Genomic DNA, 21,936 nt, shown 5'->3' with positions numbered 1-21,936 from the left:
CATGGGCTGCCCCTGGATCCCTGGAAGTCCAACCAAGGCCGGGTTGGACGGGGTTTGGAGCACCCTGGGCTAGTGAAAGGTGTCTCTGCCCATGGCAGGGCCTGCAATGAGGTGAGTTTTAAGGTCCTTTCCAACCCAAACCAGTCTATGTTTCTGTTGTTTTATATCACTTTCCTAACCTATTAACTGAGGTTTTGTGAAGCCCCTTCAGGGCTTCAGAGACTGGTTTTGGCTTTTCTTTCAAGGCTGTCTCTACCAAGCTCAGGACACCAGGCTCAGGATGCAGACAGTGCAGCAGGGAGCAAAACGTGTTTATACTGATCAGCCACAGGACCATGGGTCACGGCCTTCCAGCACCCAGAAACCCCGAGAAGCCAAGCTGCTGCCCCGGTACCGTGTTCTCAGCTCTTGGGCACACGAGTCGTGCAGTATTGAGTGGTGTGAGTGCCGCAGGGAGCTGTGCCCGGCAGGTGGCGGGCGGGTCCCGCGGTCCCTGCTGGAGCCGGAGGCACCCGGGAATGTCCAGCCCGGCCCTGGAAAACACAGGGCCTGCAGCCCTTCCCACCTATCACCGCAGGAAAAGGCCAGCTGCCGTTTCTCCTTTGTGCTGGGCTTTTGCGTGTAATCCTCAAATTCCCTGGTGTTTCAGTGACAGGTAAAGCTTTGGAGCGAAGTGGAAAACCTCTGCTTGTGAGTACTTAAAATTCCATTAAGGAAGTGTACCACGGCCTAGTACAGTTTGACCCAGACCATATCTCAAAGCTGGACTCTGTTGTTGTGTGTGTTTGTGTGTAATTTAGCCCTTAGCAGTGCAAAGTTATTCATTAGTTTTTCCTTATCTTTTTTCAAGGTCAGGTTGCTTCCTGGCTCTTCTGAATGTCTGGTTCTTTGTGACTCAAAATTCAATAAAAATCATTCATATGATAGATGAAAATCAGCATCTCTGACTTTCCCTTTGTATTTTTGTCACAGAATTCCAGAATGGTTTGGGTTGGAAGGGGCCTCATCCCACCCCCTGCTATGGGAAGGACACCTTCCATGGGACCAGGGTGCTCCAAGTCCCATCCAGCCTGGCCTTGGACACTCCAAGGGAGCAGACACTGCCTCCTAAAATAGTGTGGTCATACACATGAGCATGTCCATGTTTGAATGGGAGAGCTGACATTTGGTATTGTTAATTAGGGTGCTGTTATGGATAACTTGCATCTGCAAGCACTGCATGAGTCATGGAGCATCTGCTGCTGAGCACAGAGCAGGCCAGTGTAAACTGGCAGCAGCTTCAGCAGCACAGCAAGGACTGCAGAGGTGGGAAAGGGCTGGGAAAAGGAGACAGCCCACAAGAGAGGGTTCACAGGGGTTGTTGCAAACTCAGAAGGAGGAGGCAAACCCTGTAGGGGTTGTGCAGAAGGGGTGCACAATGTCAGGTAGCTGGGTCGTTCTCTGCCTCTGTGTGCAGTGAGGTTTTCTTTCTCTTCCTACACCACATTTTAAAATTTCAGAAATGTGTAAGACTTTAAATAATTTGAATGACTCACTCTTTCAAACCAGTCTTGTGCTGTAGCAGAGATAAATTCAATAGCAGTTGAACTCAGGGGCTGGGGGGCTTTGTTATAGAATGTGCCATTGTTGTTGGAAGAAAGTACATCCAGCTGAGATGAGGAAACAAAGACTTAAGGTAGTGTGTGATGCCAGGGGATAGAATTACAGAAATACAGGAAATGAGCAGTATTTTTGGAAAGTGATAGATGATCCCAGTGTTGTGTAGACATGAGCTGAGAAAGCATAGTGAGGGCCAGGGAGAATTAGCAGCTCTTATTCCTTCTTTGTCCCTTGCAGTAGAATTTACAAGGTTTTTGGGCTTTCCCTACTTGAAGGATGGGATCCTGAGGAGGAGGCAAGTTTTTCTTTCCAGAATCGGTGACTTTAAGTATTTCCAACTGCTACAGTTTTTCTTTTTCCCTGGCTCTCTTCTCTCCTTCCCCTCTACAACTTCTCCACAGACTGTGTTTGTTTTGCAAATATGTTTGGCCAGTGGAGGGATAGCAGCAGTGCTGCTGTTAGTGCACACTGCAAACAGCAGAGCTTCTTGGAGGGCTTCACATGCACCAGTTGTCTTTGGTTAGCATTAGAGAATAATAGGATCACAAACTGATTTGGCTTGGAAGGGATCTTAAATATTATTTAGTTCCACCCCTGCCATGGGCAGGGACACCTCCCCTATCCCAGGGTGCTCCAAACCCCATCCAGCTGGGCCTTGGGCACTCCCAGGGGTGCAGGGGTAGCCCCAGCTCCAGCTGTGCTCAGTTCTGAAGCTCTGCTGAGCCCCCCAAGGGGTTCATCCTGCAGGTGTTACCAGATCTGCCACCGAGTGCTGCTGAAGCACATGGAGAGACTCAGCAGTGGGGCTTTAGGGGTGCTCCCCATCTAAAACAGGAATAACTTGAGTCTTGGTGAGAGGGATGACACAGCAGTGGTGTGGAGGAATGTCCTGCCTCTTCCAGCCCTTCTGAGGGGTCTGGCACATGTGAGTGGTGATAGAGCATGCCAGGCTGTGCCCTGCTGCTGTGACTGTCCTTGGCACCCTCCCACCCCTGGGAAAAGGGCAGGAGGAGCTCCCTGGGCCAGGAGCACACGTTAGGGTTGGGAGAGGCAAACCCTGCTGAGCTGTGTGAGGCATAAGGGAATTTCATCAAAGAGCAGTTTAAGATGGTAAATGTTGAAGTGGGAGGAAAACTCCCAGCCCCCTCTGAAGATGACAAATTTGCTGTTGATGTTCTTCCCTAAATGAGCTTTCTGTGAGCTCCAGAGAGCAGGTTACTTGATTAAAACTGTGTGTGAGTCAAACCTGAAGCATTAAGAGCTGACTCAGCAAGTTGTTGTGCCAGTCTAGAGTTCTAGAAAGAGCACTGGTGCTGCAAAATGCTGGGACAGAGTTCTTGGATTTTAGGGGAGCCACTAGGGGGGAACTGTATGTCCACACACATTTCTTAGTTTTTATATTCTTTTACCCAAATCAGTCTCTCCCTAAGTTACAGAATTCAGTATGAGCTTGTGTTTTCCAGCTGAAGCTTTGCTGAGATACTTTGTCTGCTTCTGCTAAAGCTGAAAGGAGTTCCACAAGCATGCAGAGCCCACTGAGGATGCTGGGTGTGGGAGCTGCAGGATGCAGAGAGCTCCTCCAGACTGTCCCAGGGTGTCTAATTATCAGTACACTGTAAGCAGTGAGTGGGAAATGCTTTAATAGCCTTATGAATGCCAGGGGAAGGAGCCAACAGGGATTTTTTGTGGGCAGGCAGCCAGTTCATGGCTGTGCATTTCCAGTCCTGAGTCCTGCCACCATTGTGGAGTCACTAAGAGGCTGCAGCAGATGATGGATCTGACACCAGGGCTTGTCAGTTGTTATCTGTAAAACAGAGATTGATGTGATTCCACTTGCTCATGAGCTTGGTTTTGTATGTCTGTGCTCTCTGCAACAAGGCCTCTTGTTCTGGTGGATTGTGGTTGATTTTTATAAGCATGTACACTGGTACTGGTGCAGATGACATCTGGTTTCACTGGCAGCTTCCTAGTCCTCCTTCACATACATTAATAACAACCTCACAAAAGAAAACCCCATGCTCAGTCTGACATGAAAACAATTCATTAAATGGGTATTAAAGTTCCTAACATTCACCACACAGATTGAGTACTATTTTTGTAACCACCACTCAGAAGAAAAGATCTATCATCTTGGTTTTAATTTGTGGAGAAAGAAGGGGCTTAGCATTTTAATTTAAAAAAATCTATCTAAAAATAAATATGGCTATTTTAATAAAAAAAAAAAATTCTAATTAATCTGAGCTCAGTTAGACAGAAGAGGGCAGGAAGCAGCGTGCCCCATGTGCCAGGGAACAAAGAGCTCAGAATGGGACAGGGAAAAAATTAAAAGGGAGTCTTGAACTTTCTCCTTTCACAAGGAGAAAGGTTACAGTAATGTGTTATTTAGGCACACAAATAAAGATGTTTGACTTATTTTTAGCCAGAAGAAGAAAGATAACCAGTGGACAATGAGTTTGGATAAGAAAAAATAACTAGAAGCAAGATGTGAGTCAGTGGAGGAGCCTGGCCTGGCAAGAAGCCTGTCTGGAGTCTCCCAGATGTGCTCATGCTGCTGTTAGGTTTGTCCTCAGCCCTTACATGTTGTAGAGGGAAACAAGTGGTTTGTCTCACCTGAGGTGCAGCTTGAAAGAAAGACTCAAGGGAGGCCTAAGGTGCATGTGCAGCTCAGCAGGACCCCAGTGGGGGCTCCTTCCCTGGACAACGTTGGCTTGTGCATTTCCCTTCACTGCAGCTCTGTGGCACCTCAGCATCTCTCCCCTCTCTCAAAAGCAGTGTGCCACAGCTGTTGGTTCAGCTGGCACAGCCTGGAGCTCTGCAATTTGCAGTTGGGAATCTCTCTCTGGGCATCTCTCCCTTGGGGTTTTGTTTTCCTGCTTCGGGCTCTGAAGCTCAGAACACACAGAGCAGTTTTCTCTTCAGGTGAAGGCTCTTAGAGGACATGTTAGCAGTAGATCTTGCTTTTGGGATTGTTGGGCAGCTGAGTGCTGCCATGCAAGGTGAGGGCATCTGCAGCTCTCACTGCCTCCAGGGTGGGAGTTTTGGGTACCAACCAGGCATAGGAACACAAAGGAGAGAGCACAGGAATCAGAGAATCATTTTGGTTGAAAAGATCTTTAAGAACTTCAAGTCAAAATGCTCCCCCACTGCCAAGACCACCACTAAACTATGTCTACACATCTTTTAAATCCCTCCAGGGATAGTGACTCAACAAAAAAACCCAAAAAACAAACCTTGAAAAACTTGCTGAAACCCTAAATAGTGCTTTAATTATAATATTGTGCTGACTGTGTAATGGGATAGAATTCAAATAGTTGGATACTGGATGCAGGGATGAATCAGACAGTATTTTTTTGTATTTATGCAAGTTTGGGCTTATAAATTTAAACATAACCACATGTTTCTGTGACCACTCCATGCTCACTTTTAGGGTCATTAGGAAATTCAGTGTGTTTGCCAATATCTTTTAAACTATTTTCAGTCTTAACTACCTGGTATTGTCTCAGTTTTAAATGGTGTTTGTTGTGTTGTGCTGTTCTGGAGTCTTCTTGAGGCTGACAGAGCTCTCAGCAGAGATCCTGCTGTCCTTGCAAGAGCAAACTCACCAGATTTAAAGGAGTAGTTTGACTGAACAAAGCATTAGTGATTTGAATCATGTGTGATTCCATCTCCCTTCTCCCTGCCAGCGGGAGCACCGCGGTCTCCATTCGTAGGGAGGAGTTGAGGGTCTTGCTTATGACAATGCAAACAGCATTATTTGGGCTTTGTGCTTTTAATTAGATGGGGTTTTATTTGTTTTTTGGTTTTTTTTTCTTTTTAAGAAGTAATTACAGTAAAATAGCTTATTTGTATGTATTAGGTGCATTTCTTATCTGTGAGCCTTAAAACCAGTGTGCCTGGTGTATGAGTCACTCAGCTCCACTGGTGCCTGCCCAGCTCCCTGGGCAGCACTGGGAGTACCCACAGCTCCTTCTCCAAGGGCAGAAGAGGAGATCAGCAAAGCTGCTGGGGGCCTCTTCTCCCAGTTTGCAGCTTTTCCTGTCTCGGGATGCAGCAGGTGCCCAGCACTGTGTGCTGAGTGCCCACTGTGGCCCGAGCTGGGAGGGGCTGTGTGAGCTCAGCCCCAGTGCAGGGAAGGAGCATGGCTGTGGCTGGGTGATGTAATGTAATGATCCTTTTCCATCTGCTCCCATCCATCTCTGAATCCACAGGAAAGCATCCTTCTGGTGAGACACGGGAATGCCTCATTTCCAGCCCCCTCCCTGGTTTGGAAGTTCCTCTGGAATGCTGTGGCTGGCGCTGGCCTCCCCCTGCTGATGGCCCAGAGGGGCTTCCCATGCAGTGTAAGAGCCACGGGCCCAAAATAGCTCAGAGATGTCACCCAGCAACTTGTCACTGTTGCCAAAGTCTTTGTTGGAGTGGATCAAGGTGACACTTGGCTGCTATTTTCAGCCCCACACTTCCTGATGGCTGTTGGTGCTTTATTCCCCTGCTTTGATTATTTATTTATTTCCCTTTTGCTGAATCATAGACCTGGAAAATACTTCTTAGGTCATTGAGGATCTAAGAATGTGCCTCCTGATTTATTTTGCTGCCTGTTTTCCAGCTTTACTTGGCACGAGGCAGCTTAAAATGGACTCTGAGATGCCACCTGTGCTTCTTTAATGATGCTTTCCTGCTGCGTGAGTTTCTTCCCTGCTCTTTATCTTAAAATTAATGGAGTTGCTCAAATTTTAACACTGACTTTGCCAGGGTTTTTTCCATAGTCAGCTGTGGTTGTTGGTGCCATATTCACCTGCTCTCATTTGTCTGCAGCTCTTCATTGCAGTCTAAGTTTATTTATGGTGTGGGACAGTTGTGCAATAAATTGTTATTTAGTATTTCCTACCCCAGTCTCAACCTATCATGTGGCTCTTGCATGAAGTGTGCCAGATTTTCATCATGGAAAGTGATCAGGCACTGGCACAGGCTATCCAGGGCAGTGGTGGAGTCACCATCCCCAGAGGGATTTAACAAATGTGTCAATGTGGCACCTGGGGACATGGTTTGGGGTGACCACAGTGGTGCTGGGTTTGTGGTTGGAACTGATGATCTTCCAACCTTCACAATTCCATGATTCTGTATTAGCCAAATAAAGGCAGAATTATTAATTTCTTTACAGAGCCAAAGGAAAAAACCCTTGTGAGGATTTCTAAGTTATTACAAACTGCTGGGATTCGTTGCTTTTTTCCACTTCCTCTGTGCAATAAGTCAATGCCTGTGGTCTGCTGGCATTTAATTTTTAACCAAGTGAGGGTCATTTCTTGAGAGCACAGTGTGAGAAGGCTTCAGGGCTGCCAGTTTCTGGATTTCTACAACCTAGACCCCAGTTTTGAGCTGTGCATCCCAAAACTGAGCAGTGAGGTGGGCACGAGTGAGTATTACTTCTTTGACTCATGCAGGGACATATGTGAATTGAGTAACAGCGATTTTCTTCAATTATCTTTGCCCACAGATGTTCCTGCCAGATATGTAGTTTTCTGTTCTTGTTTGCAGCCCCATTACCTTCTAGTTCTGGACAAAATAAGGTATAATTCCTTCATATACAAAACTCCCCTATGCAGTGGTTTAGCTCCAGAAAGGAGTGTGTCCACCCTGAGCACAGCAGGACCTGGAGCTGTAAGCAGAGCATGAGGGTGTCTCTGCATCCTGGCCCTGCCTTCTTTGCTGCAGCACTTCCATGTGCTCTCAGAATTATTTTGGCTCTAACATCTGCTTTGAGAAGGTAGTGTCAGTGTCTCTGGTCCATAATTATGGACTGAAGGTGGTGTCAGTGTCTCTGGTCACTCACATAATTATGGACCATTGGACTCCTTCCTCCTGCCACAGCACTGGGCAGTGCTAGACAATGTGGATCTCCTCCTGCACCTTGCTTCTTCTGGGATTCCCTAGTGGTGCTCAGCATCATATTTGATTCTGGGCTTCCTTACTTCAAAATTGGAGACACTGAACTGTTTTAGAGGGATCCTGGCTTCCTCATCCTTTCTTTCCTCCTCATTCCCTTCTAGGAGTCTGGGTTTCTTGCTCAACCACCACCATTCTGTCACCCACCCGAGCCATTCACCTTCTCTGCTCTTTGCTGTTCCTCCTCAATGGGAATTTCCTGGTGTTTCCTTCCCTCCTGCAGCTCTTGCCAGGCTTTGGAGCCTCTCCTGCAGCCAAGGGCACCAAGCCAGGCTCTGGGCAGGGTTCTGGCAGCAGGGAGAGCTCCTGTGCCCCATCCATCACCCCGAGGGTCCCTGGGGGTGTCTGTGTGTGCAGGGAGTGTCATCCCTCTCTGCTCCTGCACAGTGACTCATCCAGCCCCAGCTGCTCTTTCATCTCCTGTGGGAAGAGGGAGGAGGATTCACAAGTCTCTATTTCTGCTGTGAAAATTACACCCTTAGGTTGGTTACAGGAGTGTGGAGGGAAGGAGTGGAGCACCCAGGCAGAGGAGCCTGTCAGCCCCACCAAGGGTGGGAGATTCAGTGCCCAGAAATATGGACTCAGACCACGCAGCCCATAGCACATTTGTGAGTTTATAGAAAACAACCATGAGATCAGAGAAAGTTGCCTGAATTTGGCCTCTGAATGAAGGTGGGAAAATTCATCCAGCTGCCTTCCACATGAGTGTGAGAAATTTCCTGGTGGTGACCCTGCCCCTGTGCAGGGTTGTCCTGGTCCTGCTTTTTCTTTCCAGCCAGGAGCAAAGCCAGCATGGCTCCCTGACATGCACTGGGCTCTCTGCAGATGATTTCTTTTAAAGCATCTGTGGAGTTGTAGAGGTCCTTGGTTGGACATTGCTGCCTCTGCTGCTTTGGAACACTCTCAGGTGAGCTGTGTCTGGGTGCCAGTGGGAGCACTTCGATGCAGGCACATCTCCTGCAGATGGGTTTGCTCCTGTGCTTTACCTCTGTGCAACTTCAAGCAGGGCAGGGTTGGTCCCAGGAGACACAGGGCTGCCACAGCAGGGTCACATCAGTACTGCTGAGTCAAATACTCAAAGCCCTCATGCATCAGAACTGAGACATGAAAATGGGAGTTTTTCTAACCAGCTGGGACTTGTTTTTCTCACCTATTGCTTTTTCAAGGCCAGTCACCGCTCTTCAGCACCACTTAAAAACAGGTACAGCTGTCAGCCCACAAATGCTGCTGGGTTTCGATGGAAGCCAAGAGTCCTTTTCAATCCTCTGAGTGCAGGCTGGAGGTGTGGGGATGCTGCAGGGGGTATGACCAGCACAGGGGACTGGAGCTGTGTTTAGGGGTGGCACCACATCACCAGTTTCCTGAGAAGTTTGGGAAGTGGCCCATTGCCAGCCTCATTCTTGGAGTATTTTCTTCCAGACCCCACTGTCAGCAGCAGCTGAATTATTTTAGCTGATATTTTCTTCAAGAGTTCAGCTCAGGGTCAATTTAAGCCTGAACATTTTCAAGTTCGACAAAGCTTCACAAAGCTGAAACTGGAGCTTGTGCTGGGCGGTATCAGCCTTCTGCCCTTGCTCAAAGGGCATTGACTCATGGAGTTCTGCTGCTCTTCCTCCCCTCTAATGAGCAATCAGGAGAGTAAATAACAAAACTCGGTTTGCAGAGCACCGTGTGCTGCATGTCTGCCTTAGCTGGAGTTATTTTCCCACTGCCATCTCTGTGCACAGCCAGAGCCCTGTGCCCAGGTCTCTGTGTCTGCAGCTGCCTGCCTCTGGGCATGCCATGGGAATTTTGGGAATTCAGCTGATACCTGATCAACTTCCACTTTTGTTATTTCCAAATGTTATTGAAGAGACTGGGAGCAAGAAGAGAAGCCAGGAGTCTTGCAGACCCAGCCCCTCTGTTTTGGTGCTCACAGGTTGCACACAGCTTCCCAGGCCAAACCTGAAGAGGGGCAAAGTCTGATCCAAACCAGCTTTACTTTATTCCTTCCCAGAGTGGCATGACTTCCCTGGGGATGCTGTAGGTAAGAGCAGTGCCCATAAAAAAGGGAGGATAATACATCCCCTGTGCAGATTAATGCCCAAACCTTCCCTTTCCTGAGCCAGTCCCATCAGCTCCTCTGATTCTCCATCTCAGCTTCCACAGAGGCTCCCTCTCGCTGCCCAGCTCTGCTGCTCCTGCAGTGTGAATTTTCTTCCTTGTTTTTGGCTTCCTCTCAGTTGATGCAGACACACAGCTGGGCCCCATCAGTTCAGGGGAAGCTCTGACCTGGGAAAGGCTCCAGGTCTTCAGGTTTGCTGCAACAGCTCATTCCTTTCCTCTCTCCTTCAGGAAAACCAATTAAAAGATAAAACAGTGCAGGAGAAGCCAGAGATGGGAACTGTTTGTGCCCTCTCCAGTCTTGGTGCCTCTCTGAGCCACTCAATGTAAAGGCACAAAAAGCTTTTGCCCTCAAAAAAAAAGTCTCTGGTGATGTTCAGAGCTGGACAGGAGGATTTTGTACTGAACCTCCTGCAGGCTGTTTGTGTCTCCTTCCTCCCTGCCCAGGAGTCCTGGGTGGCATCACTGGGCTCTGCCACATTGTGCACGTGTGTGGCTCTGTGCTGGAGCAGTTCCGAGCCAACATCACCTACCTGTGCTCAGCACTGCTGTCTAAAAATGGTTGATCTTGATAGTCAGGATGTGGGCACTGCAGGGAAAGGAAGCAGTGCCTGGGGGTCCTGGTGGGTACCGTGCCAGCTCCCACAGCCCAGCCCAGCCCAGCCTCCTTCCCAGGAGAGCTTCCTGTGGCTCTGCCGATCCCCTCCTGCTCTCTGCTGCCTTTCGGCATCCTGCCACCCTGGACCTCACCCTGCTGCTGCCCTGCCTGCTCAGCAATCATCTCAAATCCCAAATCTTCCCGCACCTCAGCTCCAGCCCCTTTCCTCCCAGGTCCCGTGATCGGTCACCCTCTATTCCCCGCAGTGTCCCACCAGCACCACCAGTCCATGGCCACCAGTGAGGCCACCCCAGCCCTGGGCCAGGGAACAAAGATGGAGAGGGTGACACCGGGAGAAAAAGATCTTGGAGGGAGGTGATGGTGTTGGCATTGCCCACGAGGAGGCAAAGGGGCTCAGGGCAGCGGTCCCTGCCCGTTCCCTTGGGATCTGCGTGCCCGGGGGCTGCAGCACTGCGGGCCTGGGGGCACCGGGCAGTCAGCGCTGCCTGGCCAGGCTCCGGGCTGGCGAAAACAGACGCAAGTTGGAAAAACACATGGCAAGAGCGATCCCAGGCGGGCTGCTCCCAGCCCGAAAGAGTTAACAGGCGGCGGGGCCGAGCCGGTCCTCCCACCACCATGAGATCACCGCAGCCAGCGCCAATCCCCGCTGCAATCCTCCTCCAGCCCTCGCTCGGTCTGGCAGCAAAGGAGCCGGGAGCCGAGGCTGTGAGTGAGAGCGGCGGCAGCCGAGACCCCGGCCCGTGAGCACCGAGAGCCCCCGGACAGAGCGAGCATGTAGGATCCGGAACCCTCCCTCCATCGCCCGCACAGCGACTCTCGCCCGTCCCAGACGCGCCTTGTGCTGCTCCTTCCTGGGTTTTCTTGCCAACATGATGGGCTGCAAGTCCAACTCACTCACTTGCCTGCAGGGAGGAAAACCGGGGCTGCCGCTGGCCACAGCCACCGATTCCACGGCCACACTCAACAAACTGGCCCTGGCCACGGGCGGGACCGAGAAATCCTGGTACCGCTGCATCTTCCCCTTCGGCATCGTCTCCGTGGTCATCGGCGTCGCAGCGACGTGCATCACCTTCACCATCAATGGCCCCCAAATGGACATCGCTAAAGTGGTCTCGGTGGCCACCTTGATCTTCGGGGTGGGGCTGCTGGTGGCCGCCTATGTGTGCTGGCGAGCCAGGCGGGAGCGGCAGCGCAAGCGGCAGCGCCAGGAGCCCGTGGCCCTGGAGCAGGGAGCCCTATGACCCGGGCTGGGGGCACAGGCTCAGCTCCACCCGGAGCCCCCTGCTCACACACCCCCGCTCCGCGAGCAGAGGGGTGACAGCACCGGCTTTGTCGCATCCGAGGAGGTCCGGACCCTGCCCGAGGTCAGCTTGCCGTCATTCTCCACCCCGCCCGCGCCAGCGTCCGGCCATCCCCGCTCCCGGCACGGGGTAGGGGCAGTCCAGCCACGCGAGAGGCTCCCTCCTGCCCGCCCGCCTGGCACCAGCATGGAAAGAGCCCGGAGAGTGGCCAAGGAGGCCGGAGAGTGGCGAAGGAGCGAGTCACCAGACAGGGACCCGCTGCCTGTCCCTGCCGTGCACCGCCGGGGATCCGCAGGGCGCTGCTCTGTGCCCAGGAAACCGAGGCAGCCCGGCAGCCCCTGCCGGGTGTTGGGAGAGTCCAGCATCACTTCTGTCCTCTTGCGGTTTTTCCCTGTGGCGAGGACCCGCGTGGCGCAGGACAGAAGGAGTTGAGAAGGAAATTGTGTGCGTGCGGGGAAGAGCCGGAGAGCTGCGGGGCACGATGGGCGTGGGGGTGCGGGACGCAGCGAACAGCGATGCGGGAGCAGGGCCGGCCTGGCAGGGAGCCCCGGGGACAGCGACGGCGACAAGGGCAGGTCGGGAGCTGAGCCTGCCGGGGGGAGCGGATCTTGGTAGCGGGAAACGGGGAATGGAGGGGCTCAGCCTCGAGCGGGCGGCTGCTCTTAGGGTTTGCTGTTCGTGGAGGAGGAACTCGGGCTCCTTCCGTGCCCTCACAGGTGACCCAGCCCGGTGGTGTCCCGGGCTCCGTGTGCCAGGGATGCCCAGGGGTGCGGTGCTCGTGCTGTGAGCTCGCAGCAGCATCCCCCGGCTGTGGGAGTCTGACAGCAATGCTGTTATGGAGAGGGAGCTGGAGGTTCATCCAAAAGGAGAAAATACACTTTTAAGACTTTTTTTTTTTTTTTTAAAGAAGCCCATGCTCCCATTCTTTGAATTTATCTTTGAACTCATTACTCTAAAAAACAAGTGTGAGACCCGGGCACGGGGTTCCTCTGTGGCCGCTCCCGTGCCCGGCCGCGGGGGCTGCGGCACAGCCGGGCTGCTGCCCTGCCCCAGTGGCCCCGCAGCCTCAGGGCCTCCCGGCAGCAGCCCCGTTGCTCCAGCACCGCGGCCGTGCCAAGAACCGCCGAGAGCAGCCCCGGGCCGGGAGCCGGAGCCCCCCAGGCCCAGCAGAGCCCGGGAGCGGGGCCGAGAGAAGGAGCTGAGCTGAGCTGAGCCGAGCCGGGGCAGAGCCGAGGAGTGCCCGGGGAGCCGGGGCTCCCGCGTGTGCCGTGCCACATGCAGCCCTCCCTGCCCGCAGCTCTCATCCCGATGGGCTTGTCTTCATCATTATATCGTGTTCCACAACCCCGGAGCTGCTGCTTGCCACAGCATGCATGGCCCAAGCCACCGCTCAGGAGAGTGGGATCCCGGGGCGCCAGGGCTTGGAGACCCGGTCCTACAAAGCCAGGCTCAAATACCCACAGAGTTTGGAAGGCTGGAGACACTTTCAGCCTCAGATCTGATCAAAACTTTACTTTTTTTTTGGGACAGTATCTGAGAGTCCTGCTCTGGGGATGAGTTTAGCAGACGTTGAGCCCAGGCTGTTCTTCCTAAGCCTGGTCATTGTTTTGAGGGGTTTAAATAGTTTGTGGTTTCAGCCTCCCAGGGTCAGCAAACCAGGGGTTTCCAGCCACGGGGGCTCAGTGGTGGGTGTGTGGTGTGAGGGATGCTCAGTGATAAGTTCATGTATTGAGGGTTTGAGGTGCCAGCTCAATTTTATTATTTTTTATTTCATTCTCCTTGCTACAATACTTCAGCAAACACGTTTGTGGCTGCCTGCAAACCCCTCTGCTCTCACCTTGCCCATCACCACCACCAGGACCAGGAGTGCTGCTCCTCATCCTGCCCAGACTGATCTCACTTTTCAAGTGCTCAGCCCTTCTTCCCCCCATTCTGAAGCAAACCCATCTAAACAGGATGTTGGGATGGTTGTCCAGGTGCACCTGGAAGGCCTTGGAGCCAGCCCAAAATGTCTTGCGTCAGGCCCTGTTACATCTCACCCTTCTTTGCTCTTGAAATCCAGTTCTCCAGAGCCAAATCACCTCTCTCCCGTTCCCAGTGAGCTCCCTCAAGGTGGCTCTCAGCAGGATCTGGAGCAATGGAGCCCATCCCAGAGACAGCCTGGAGGAGCTGGAATGCCAGTCCTGCACAGGCCAACATTTCATTTTGTTTTCTGTTAAAAGCTTTAAGGGATTTGAGTTCTGCCAAGAGAGGCACAGCCACAAGTACCCCTCCTGCTGCCTCTGGGAGTTTACTTTCATGGAGGGACTCTGGCAGTTCCCCCACAGGACTGTACTGCTTGGGAGCAAGTCCTGGGGAATTTCAGCCCCTTAAACAGCCCTGAGTGGGGGTTGTGGCTGCAAGAAGAGATGGCTGGGAAAGTTACACTTTGGTCACAAAGAACTTGGAAGGAAGATGAAAGGAGCCACGTAGTCAGTCTGCACTCGTAGAGCACCTGGGGATCCAGAATTTGCCACAAGCTGGAACCAGTGGTTCGGTGTTTGCTGGCAAACACTGCTACCATCACACCCTCCTCCTTCTCAAGTGGCATCTGGTGCCACTGGTGGCATTGCAGATGTGTGGGAGCCGCCTGGCCATAGCTGTTCCCTTCCCTGTGCAAGCTGGAGAGGCTCCAGAGGATACCCCACTGCAGCAGCCTCTCTGCCCATGCCACCTGGGCACCCCAGCCAGTGCCCACTGGCACCAGTGCCCAGCAGCCCCCTCTGCTCCAGGGGCCCCAGCATCACAGCAGAGCCAAAGGCCAGCTGTCCTGGCCCAGCACTGGTTTGGGGAAGGGGGCTCACAGGGATGCCCCTGGGTGTTGTCCAAACCCAGCAGCTGAGCTGGAGGCACAGGAGCTGTTGGTGCACAGATGGATCCACCTGCCTCAGAGCAGGAAGGTGCTCTGGGCTGCCTGAGCACCGTCTGGGCTGAGAGAGAGGCTTCACCCTTGCCAGGAGAACCAAAGCAAAAATGAATAAACCTGTCAAGCTCACTCAAACACCAGTTTTCATCTGCTTTGCCTGGAGCTGCAGCCAGGCCCAGCTCTGCTGCCTCACTGCCCAGTGACCTGCACCCTCCAGAGGCCTCCGTGCCCCTGGCAGGAGTTCTTGAGGGAGGAAAGGTGGCTCAAAGGCTGTGCAAGGCACCTTCTTCCCAAAGTCATGCCTCGATGTAACCTGCACCAACAGCCCCCGACAGGGGCTGCTCTTCCAGTGCAGGGAGAAGTTCCCTAGCCCAGGGCCACTCCCCTCCAGGGACAGCCTCCCCAAGGCTCTCTGCACACACCAACCCATCCCAGCAATGCTTTCAGCTGCTGTGACAGCCCTGGGTGCTGTCTCTGACAGGTCCACCCCAATCCCCTTTCAACTCTAAACAGAATTCAAGGGAAAAATGCAAGTTTTGTGGCACCAGAGGGAGGGTTAAGAATTGTTGCTGCCAGATTGGGAACAGTTGCAAAAGGGAAACATAAAAATAAAAATATGCATCCCTAAAATAAACCTGACATTCATTTCTTATCTTGGCTGACACGTGGGGCTGCTCCCACTGCCTGGGTTTGGCTGCAGAGAGTGGAGCTCCCACAGAGCCCGGCTCTCCTCGGGATAGGGACCATGGGGATTCCCATTCCCACTCCTGTGTGCAGACTGAAGCCCTTCAGAAGAGCAGGGACAGAGGGACAGCTGGAGAGGGAGTGCTTTTCCTGGCAGCTTCAGGGCTACCAGCAGGGCCGATGGAAGAGTGGAGCCAGCACGTCACAGGGGGTGAGGTGCTGGTGGCAGAGCAGGTGCCTCTAGCACATTCCCTGCTCTGCCCTCTCTGCCCTCCCCCTGCCACGGCTGCTGTGGCAGGGGAGGAGCTGCCCAGGGGACAGGGTTTTGGGCTGGGGCACGCACCTGAGCTCACACACAGCTGCAGCTGTGCCCTGCTCCCTCCACAGGCCAGGGGAGGTGCTGGGGCCCAGCTGTGGCCAGTGGAGGAGGTGACCCAAGCCCTGCACAACTCTGTGTCTGTGTTGCACCTGGGCCCCCTAAAACACACACATCTCACCTTCCTACAGAAGCCTGTACAGCCTAAAAACCACATCTAGCTCTGCTGCTTTTCCAGGTGTCAGCTGGGTCTGGAAATTCCTGGTAAAGAGGAGCAAAGAGGCCCAAGACAACTCACAGCATTAGTGCAGGTCCCCTTATCCAGCCAGGAGCAAGAAAGCTGGCACAGCCTGGGACATCCATCCCTACCAAAAAATCACCTTTCCCTGTACTTCAAAAACACATTCATGTGCCCAGGGGGGTGTGGGAACAGCCAAGCCCTGCTACTTGCCTCCCCTCCAAAGCTGCCAGCAAAAGAATGAGTAACTCTGAGACAGCTGGGCTGAATTCCTGGCTAATCAACTAATTTATTTACTCCTCTGATAGTTATTTGTTGTGCAGGGACACAAATGGAAATTTTAACAGATTTTTTCCCTATCTGTGCATGGAAAACTCTGTCTTCCCAAGGCAGGGACGAGGGACAGGATGCCAGGCACAGGGTGGGCATTGGAAGCAGACCTTTGGGAATGTGAAAATAACCAACAGACTGTCTTACCCAGCACTGCCTCCCAGGGGGTTGCTCTAATCTTGGTTTAGGAAGCTCCAAATGGACAATTACAGAATATGTTTCCAAAGAAATGCAGTTTCTGATGGTGTGTGTGCATGCAGGACTCACTGTCACAGAAACATCCCTGCAGCTGCCCTGTGTCCCTGCTGCAGGGCTGTCCCAGCCAGCTCCGCTCCTCCTGGCAGCTCTGAACAGCTCTCAAAGCTGTCTCTCAAATGTGGCCATATCTCAAACTTGGAGTCCCCCCAGCAGACAGAGCTGCAGCATTTGGTGTGCTCAGCACCAAGTCAGGTCCCCAGCACTGCTGCAGGGGTGGAGGGGACACCTGGAGCTGAGTGGGGACTGGAGCGAAGGTGAGGCCACTGCTCATCTCCAAGATGAGACCAGCAGGTCACACCTTCATCAGAGGTTCAGCTCCTCTCACCACTGCATGCTTGAGCCCTGGTTTGGGTTTAGATCATCTTCCCCTGGGGGTTTACATGGATTGAGGGCAGGAAGGTTTGGGATGATTTTGCAAATTGTGTAGCATAAATGTATCACAGAGAGATGGGGGTTCAGTGCAGCAGATACTGGTGGTGGTCAGAGGCCAAAGCTTGACAGGACGCAGGGAATGGCTTCTCACTGTCAGGGCAGGGATGGATGGGATATTGGGAATTAGGAATTGTTCCCTGGCAGGGTGGGCAGGCCCTGGCACAGGGTGCCCAGAGCAGCTGGGGCTGCCCCTGGATCCCTGGCAGTGCCCAAGGCCAGGTCAAACGGGGATTGGAGCAGCCTGGGACAGTGGAAGGTGTCCCTGCCATGGCAGGGGTGGGAATGAGATGAGTTTAAGATCCCTTCCAAGCCAAACCATTCCATGAATCTCTGTGCCTGCATCTCTGCTACCCTGGTTCACGTTCCAAGTGTTGTGACCCAAAACTATCCCCAGGCTCTCATATGCTCCCACTGAAGTTTCTCAAGCACTGCTGATCCCTGCTCAGAGCTCTGCTGGGGGCTGGCAGCTCTCTCCCTGTGTCATCACATGCAGGCTCAGTTCAGAGACCACTGCAGAGCCCTGGAAAAGGCCAGCTGTGCTCCCAGCTCAGGGCATCTCCTGCATTACCCCAAAATTTATTAACCTTGTTTGTCACCATGACATCAGAGTACATCTTAACTGAACAGCTTATCCTTGCAAAACATCATGGCACTATGTGACATCTTCAGTGGCCAGGAGTAAAGCTCTGGTGACACTGCATGGCAGGTGCCCCAAATGGGGAGTAGAAAAACATGGGTTTACCACAAGGCTGAAAAGAAAGCCTTTATACATGTTTTTGCTGGGGTTTGGAGCAGTGTCTGGAGCCTCATCCATGGGCAGTCATCCTTGGTGCAAGCAGCTGCCTGAAGATCATGGAGTTCCAGAATGGTTTGGGTTGGAAGGGACCTTAAAACTCATCTCATTCCAACCCCTGCCTTGGGACACATTCCATTCGAGATGCTCCTGCTGTGGAGAAAACCAGGAGATATTATCTTCCCCAGCCAGAATGGAACTGAGGCACAGAAACCCTGGGATTTGGTCCCGTTTCCCGCACGGAATTTTCCAAAGCTGAGGGCTGAGCTCAGCTCTCTGTGAGTGGAGCAGCCTGGGAGGCTCAGCCAGGCCCCAGGTGCCCTGTCCAGGCAGGGTGGATGGCACTGTGCCCGTGCCCGAGCCGGGGCTGGCATCAGGCGGGGAGGGGCACAGAGGCCTCGCCGTGCTCAGGGACACTGTGGCACTGTGGCACAGCACAGAGCCCACGGGGACAAACCTCTCTGTCCTTCAGCCCTGGCTGCCTCCCGGTGCGAGGAGCAGATGGGCTGGAGTGGCTGCTGTCACAGGCACGGCGGGGACAGGTGGCTCCTCCCAGGAGCCAGGCTGTGATCCTGCTGCCAGGGGAGGACAGGGACATGGCTGTGAAACCTCCCCACTTCCTCCTGGGAAGGGGCACTGGGATGCAGGGCCCGCAGCCGAGCCACGGGCTCCCTGTCCTGGGTTTGGATGGGACAGGGTTAATTTTCTTCCCAGAACTGGTCCAGGGCTGTGTTTTGGATTCAGGATGAGAACAGTGTTGATAACACACTGCTGGTTTGGTTGTTGCTGGGAAATGCTCTCCCTTAATCAAGGACTTTTCCATTTCCCATGCTCTGCCCGCCAGGAGGTGACAAGGACTGGGAGGGGTCATGGCCAGGACAGAGGGATATTCCAGACCATGGAACATCATGCCCAGTATGGAAACTGGGAGGGTGGGCCAGCTGCTGGGGATGGGCTGGGCATGGGTGGGGAACAACTGCCTCACTTGTCAGTCTTGGGCTTTATTTCTCTCTCCCTCCTTCTCACTGCATTATCCTCACTATTAGTACTTTTGTTATGTTTTATTTTGTTTTAATTATTAAACTGCTCTTAATCTACCAAGTTTATCTTTTCTTTCTGGTTCTTCTCTCCCTCAGGGAGAGGGGGAAGTATCTGAGCCAGCTCTGTGTTGTTTCCTTGCTGGCTGGGGTTAAATCATGATCCTCTTCCATGGGTCTCTCTGCCCATTATTATTAACATTCTATTTTCATTCAAGAATGAGACCCATGGGCTCCATCATCTTTAAAAATCTCTTCCATGACCTTTCTGTCCACGTCCCCATTTTTTTTCCATATTGGGTCTGTGTATCAGTCAGCCACCTTGTCCTGTCCAGAGGTCCTGACAGCCTCTGAGACCAGGGAGAAGCTGCCTACGGCTGCTCATTCCAGCAAGCAGCAATTCCATTTAAAGCCCATCTAAAAAATACAGGCTGTGCTGTGCCAAGGCAAATAGGAAAGCACAGCACTTCAGACACTCAGGATCCAGCTAAACCATCCATAGAATGCCAACTGCCAATCTTATGACAAAATTCTGCTGGTTTTTTATTCAAAATGAAAATATGTTGGTGCCCAGTGGGCAGTGCTGAGGAGAAAGCTTTCCCCAGTTCACTCCAACTCAGCAGGAGGAAGGAGATGTTTTAATATGGGAGTGAGCTGTGACAGGACAAGAAACCTGCATGTTCCCCATACCCTCCTTGGGATCAGGGAACAAGGGGCAGGAGCAGAGGAAACAGCCTCAGGTGGCACCAGGCAAGGTTTGGATTGGATATTGGTATAACTTATCTATATACCAACATATCTATATATCTGTATTGGATATTGGTATATCTTATCTATATTGGTATATTCAATCTATATCTATCTATCTATCTATCTATCTATCTATCTATCTATATATATATATATATATATATTGGATATTTGTATATCTTATCTATATACCACCTCAAATGGATGGTCAGGCACGGCCACAGCTGTTCAGGAGTTCCCATCCCTGGAGGGATTTAAAAGACACATGAATGTGGCAGTTGGGGACATGAAGTGGCCTTGGCAGTGCTGGGGTAACAGTTGGACTTGATGTTCTCAGAGGGCTTTTCCAACCTAAATGATTCCATGACTCTCTGCACCACCCTTGGTCTGTGTTTCCCATCTGGCAAGATGCAAACCCCATTTTCCTAAATCTTTCCTCAGGGAACTTGTGGAGATGGTAGAAAATGGCAGAAGGTATCATTCCCACTCACTGAATCCCAGGTACAAAGCAGCAGGATGTCACAAAGTGTATGAAAAAAGCTGTGAATCCATGGCATCAGTAAGGTAAAATGCCAGGGACAGTTCCAGTGCCAGGGCTTCCTGCCAGGCTGAAATCAGGTCCCATGAGAGGCCTCCCTATCCCACTGTTCCTGCAGGGGCTGTTCCTGCACTCCCAGCCCTGAACAGGAACTGAAATCTCACTTTCATATTTTAAAGGGAAAGTACATTCAGCCTGGAGCAGTCTGGAGAGGAGGAGACTGAGGGCAGAGCTCACAGGGGCTGCAGCTCCTCCAAAGGGGCAGCTCCAATCTCTGCTCTGGGAGCAGGGACAGGGAATGGTTGGAGCTGTGCCAGGCCAGGTTTAAGTTGGATATCAGGAAAGGTTCTTCCCCCAGCACCCTCTGAGTGTTTGGACAGAGCTGCCAGGAATGCCCAGGGTGGGATTGTGGGGAATCTGTGCAGGGCCAGGGACTGGGCTGGATGACTCTTGCAGCTGCCTTCTAACTCAGGATATTCTGTGATTCTGTGATACATGAAGTCAAAAATGTGATCATTCTCTACTAAGCTCCCACACAGGATCAAGCACACTTTGAAATACATTAAAAATCCAGGCAAACCCCCAGCTATTTAATGGCAACTAACTTGGAAATCATTAAAGGGAGGGTTAGATGGGCAATGAGGAGCTCTGTAGCACCTGTTAGCCAGGAATAGGTTGCATCCCTCTGGAAAAGGTGTCACACAGTAGGATGGCAAAGGAAGCAGCAAGATCCTCCAGGAGAGCAGGAGGAAAAAGAACAGTGAAAGCTGTTCTAAGTGGAGGCAGCACAGCAGAGGGTGGAAAACACAGGCTGTTTTCAGGCTCTGGAGAGGTGATAATAACCAGGGAGTCAGGAAAAATAATAATATCTGGAATAAAGAGAGACAATAATGAACTTCTATTGAAACTGAAGTGGTTTTTTCTCCCAGTGTCAGGGTTGGAGAGCTCTCACTGCAGATCTCATGGGTGAACACTCTGAGTGAGATCATGGCAGCACTATTTCCTTAAAACCCTTCTTTAAAAGCACTTGGATTATAGTTATGAATTTTCTAAGTCTTCATTTTCCAACATTCAATTTAGATACTGAAAAACATTATGTCTGTGAGTTCATCCTTCTCTGCTGAGATGCCACAGAGGCTTTTGGAGGCATCTCCCAGTGGGTGCTGGTCCAGCCCCACACAGGCCGTGTTCCACCCCCTGCACCAGCCCTGAGCATCCCTGGATCCTCACTGCTTCCAAGTCCCAGCTCCCTGCAAGCAAAACCATTGAAGCTTTTTGTACCAGAGAAGGGAATGGAGCTGGGGAAGGGTCTGGAGCCCCAGGAGAGGCTGAGGGAGCTGGGAAAGGGCTCAGCCTGGAGAAAAGGAGGCTCAGGGGGGACCTTGTGGCTCTGCACAACTCCTGACAGGAGGGGACAGCGGGGGGGTCGGGCTGTGCTCCAGGGAACAGGGACAGGACAAGGGGGAAGTTGAGCCAGGGGAGGTTTAGGTTGGATATTGAGAAAATCTTTTCACTAAAAGGGTGGTCAGACACTGGCTCAGGCTGCCCAGGGCAGGGGTGAAGTCACTGTCCCTGGAAGTGTTCAAAAGCCATCCGTGGACTTGGGGACATGGTTTAGTGGTGGTTTTGGCAGTGGTGGAAGAATGGTTGGACTCAGTGATCCTGGAGGTCCTTTCCAAATTTAATGATTCCATGATTCTGTGACATTTTTAGGACTTTATCATTTCCGTGTTCTGTTCACAGCAAAATCATGGGTTTATTCCGAGTCCTTTGTCCTGAGGATGTTTTCCTGAAGAGCTGCCTGGCAGAAATCCCTCAGGGCTGGCTCAGGAATTTCATTTCCCACAGGGCACTCCCCAATTGAGTTTTTTCTCTGGTTTTTCATTACACGGAGCTGTTACAGTGACTCCTCCCAGGGCACCCAGCAGGCACTTTGGAGGAAGAAAAGCACAACACACACCAGCAAAATTCATCCCAGCAGTCCCATGGCCCCAGCTCAGGCCCTGTGGGTCAGTTTTTGCTGCCTGGTTTTATCTGCAGTATCTGCCTCTGCTGGGCTTAAAAACTGCCCAATAAAAGCTGGATTTGCAGAA

Source organism: Molothrus ater, chromosome 16 (genome assembly GCF_012460135.2).
Source record: "Molothrus ater isolate BHLD 08-10-18 breed brown headed cowbird chromosome 16, BPBGC_Mater_1.1, whole genome shotgun sequence".
NCBI classification, from domain to species: domain Eukaryota; kingdom Metazoa; phylum Chordata; class Aves; order Passeriformes; family Icteridae; genus Molothrus; species Molothrus ater.
The sequence above is the reverse complement of the archived record's forward strand: the minus strand, read 5'-3'. Positions refer to the sequence as shown.